The sequence below is a fragment of the Mus pahari genome, chromosome X, assembly GCF_900095145.1.
Source record: "Mus pahari chromosome X, PAHARI_EIJ_v1.1, whole genome shotgun sequence".
Classification (NCBI taxonomy): Eukaryota; Metazoa; Chordata; class Mammalia; order Rodentia; family Muridae; genus Mus; species Mus pahari.
This window is the reverse complement of record NC_034613.1, coordinates 28,902,932-28,906,701: the sequence shown is the minus strand read 5'-3', so window position 1 is coordinate 28,906,701 and position 3,770 is coordinate 28,902,932. Positions and strand designations below refer to the sequence as shown.

The following is a 3,770-nucleotide window of genomic DNA, read 5'->3' as shown; positions in this document are numbered from 1 at the left end:
TGTTCCTGTTCTCTTCCCTAGGTTCTGTGGATGATGCTTGCATCTGTTGTTCCTGTTCTCTTCCCTAGATTTCCCAACCCCAGGTTTCCCTCAGTTTGTGAGTTCTTTATTGCTTCTATTTTTAGGTCTTGAACACTTTTATATATTTCTTTCAACTGTCTGTCTTTTCCTTGCTTTCATTAAGAGATAGTATTCACTTCCTCTTTAAGGATCTCCACCATCTTCATGATGTTGCTTTTAAGGTTGTTTCCTCGTGCTTCAGCTGTGTTGGGCATATTCAGGACTTGCTGTCATCAGATAGCTGGGCTCTAGTGGTATCATATTGCCCTTGCTGTTGTTGATGGTGCTCTTATGCTGGAATCTAGGCATCTGGGTTTGAGGTGATTATAGGCAGAGTTACTGACTTCTGGGTTTTGTTGGATGGCTATTTTGTTCCTTGGTTTTTGTTTTCTCTCTGGTTTTCTGTTTGTGTGCCCTGTGGTTAATTAAGTAGGGGTTCTCTTCCTGAAGGAGAGGTCAGACTTCTGGCAGCCAGTGTGCCTGTTGTTGAGCAGGGGGTTTCCACCTGAGTTGGGGGCTGCAGTTCCGTAGGCTGCCATGGCTTCTGGCCCAGCAGTGCATCTCCACCTGAGTCCCCCTACTTGTTCTTTTGACTGGTGTGGCCTGCATTTAAGCAAGGGCTGGATTAGCATTTTCTATGTGACATAACGTGGCCTCAACCTTGTTATCCTCCGGAGGCCTGGGATTATTGGCATGCAATACTACACTTTTATAAGTTCTTAATTTTGTACCTTGAATCATATTGTTGAGTTGCACACTTTTTAAAGATTTAAAGATGTATACAGCATTCTGTCCGAATGTGTGCCTGAAAACCAGAAGAGGGCATCAGATCTCATTACAGATGTGAGCCACCGTGTGGTTGCTGGGAACTGAACTCAGGACCTCTGGAAGAGCAGCCAGTGTGCTCTTAGCCTCTGAGTCATCTCTCCAGTCCAGCATTTTGGTTTTTAACATCTTTGTTTCTTGTGTGGGTGGGAAATCCCGGTAGAACAGCACTCCATCTGAATAAAAAAAAATCTGTATTTTGAGATTTAGTGTTATAACTTTGTATTACATTTGTTTGTGTGTTTGTGTTTGTGTGTATGTGTGTGTGTGTGTGTGTGTGTGTGTGTGTGTGTGTGTGTGTGTTCTTTCTACTAGTGATAACTACTTCCTGCTCGGTATTTCTATATGTAAGACAATCACTTTTTATCATAATATATCTGATCCTTTATGTTTTCCTTAGACTGGAGAAGTGATGTGGACCTAAAAAGTGGTGTGTGTAGGATTTCATCAACTGAACAGAGTCTAGTGAATAAAAAAAAAATCTGGAATTTTAGAGACATTTCTCTTAGCTGCAAATTACACTTCCCATGCCGTCTTTTAGTATAATACTGATTGTTCAAGTCATCACCAACAATTTTAGATGCCACCCAGCAGTGTTTTCTGACAAAGGCATGTATTTCAGTTGTCACCACTGTTTCGTGTACATTATTTTGACTACTTTAACAATGATAAGCAAAATATCTGTGTCCCCAAAGGGTTGGATGAATTTCTTTTGGTTACTAAGCTAAAAACTTCAGAGCTCAGTAGGGGCTGCTTAATGGTAGAGCACATTCCTCTATCATGATTTACCAGACCTGGGCTTCACCTTTTAATACTGGGGGGTGGGGGGGAAAGAGGCATTTAAACAAGTATCTTTATTGGAAAAAAATTGTAGTTTTCTTTCTTTGCTTTGTTTTTTTTTTTGGAGACTGGGTATCTTTTTGTTGTTGTTTGCTCAGTCTTTTTATTAGATATTTTCTTTATTTACATTTCAAGTGTTATCCCCTTTCCTAGTTTCCCCTCTGAAAATTCCCTATCCCCCCCCCCCCACCAACGTAGTCCAGGCTGGTCTCCAACTCATATAGCTGAGGATGGCCTTAAACTATTTTTTGTAAATTGTATTTAACAGGCATCACCATCATGCTTGTCTCCCCTTCAATTATGCCCTATTGGTGTATCCATTTAATCCAGAAAAAATGGAAACCGAGCAGCCAGAAGAATCTCTCCGCACCGCTGAAAGCAATGGTGAATTTGGTAAAGGCCCTGTAGAAGATATGGCAGAAGAACGAGCATTAAAAGCTCTAGAAACACTGATGGAGATGGTGGAATTGTATATCTTGCTTCATTGCAAGAATACTGGAGAAGTGATTGGCAAAGGAGGCAAGAATCTTAAAGCTCTGAGTCTCCCACTGAAGGATGTGCACAATGACGTTTGATGGCCACTGTAGATAGTCCATGGCTTTTCCCATGCAGGGAAGAGATGCTTTTGATAGAATGCCTCCTGGTTGAGGTGACTGTCCCATGTTTCCTTCAAGAAGAGATTATGCATATTTTATGCGGACCTCCTTCTCCTTGGTCGAGGTGGCTGGGGCAGGAACAGAGCTTGGAATCTTCCTCTTCTTTCACCACCACCAGGGGGGATCTAATGGCTTATGGCAGAAGAGGAAGGCCTTAAGACCACTATGACAGCATGGTTGGGTTCAGTGCTAATGAAATTTAGGACTGCAACTGATACAGGGAGCCCATCAGAATGGCAGATGACTTATATGTGACAGGGTGGGTCTTGATATGTTTATTCCTATGCAGGGATTTCTTTGTGGCTCATATGGTGATCTTGGTGGACCTATTATTAGTACACAAGTAACTACTCCCAAAGACTTGGCCAGATCTATTATTGACAAAGGTGGTCAGTGGATTTAACAAATCTGTCATGAGTCAGGAGCTTCAATCAAAATTAATGAGCCTTGATGCAAAAATTGGAGCCTTACTGTTGCTGGAACATAAGAACACATAGAGAACACATACTGTTGTGGTTTGAATGAGAATAGCCCACATAGGCTTATAAAATATTTGAATGTTTAGTCCCCAGTTGCTGAACTGTTTGGAAAATTAGGTATGTCTTTGTTGAAGTAGGTGTGTCCTTGTTGGAGGGGGTATGTCCTTGTTGAAGTAGGTGTGTCCTTCTTGGAGGGGGTATGTCCTTGTTGAAGTAGGTGTGTCCTTCTTGGAGGGGGTATGTCCTTGTTAGAGAGTTGTCCTTCTTGGAGGAAGTGTGTCTCTGAGGGTAGGTAGGCTTTAAGATTTCAAAAACCCAAGCCAGATCCAGTGTCTCTCTCTGACTGCTGCCTGTGGATCCAGATGTAGAACATCTCTAGCATCTTTTCTTGCCTGCAGGCTGCTATGCCCCAGCCATAATGGACTAAATCTCTGAAACTTTTGGCAAGTTTCCAATGAATGCTTTTCTTTTCTTTTTTTTTATTATTATTATTTTCTTTATTTACATTTCAAATGCTATCCCGAAAGTGTCCCATACCCCTCCCCCACCTCTGTTCCCCTACCCACCCTCTCCCACTACTTGGCCCAGGCCTTGCTTTGTGCTAGGTCATATGGAGTTTGGAAGACCAAGGAGCCTCTATTCCCACTGATGGCCGATTAGGTCATCTTCTGCTACAAATGCAGCTAGAAACACAAACCCAGGGGGTACTNGTTAGTTCCTGTTGTTGTTCCACCTACAGGGTTGCAGCCCCCTTCAGGTACTTGGGTACTTTCTCTAGTTCCTNCATTGGGGACCCTGTGTTCCATCCAGTAGCTGGCTGTGATCATCCATGAATGCTTTTCTTTATAAGAGTCACCTTGGTCATGGTGTTTCTTCACAGCAATGGAACAATGACTAAGACACACAGTAT

The 3,770-nt window shown here is 42.5% G+C and overlaps 1 pseudogene; it reads left to right on the top strand.

Annotated features, from left to right (window-relative positions):
• Positions 1-2,319: 2,319 nt before the first annotated feature.
• Positions 2,320-2,832, top strand: LOC110313770 (annotated as a pseudogene).
• The last annotated feature ends 938 nt before the right edge of the window (positions 2,833-3,770 follow it).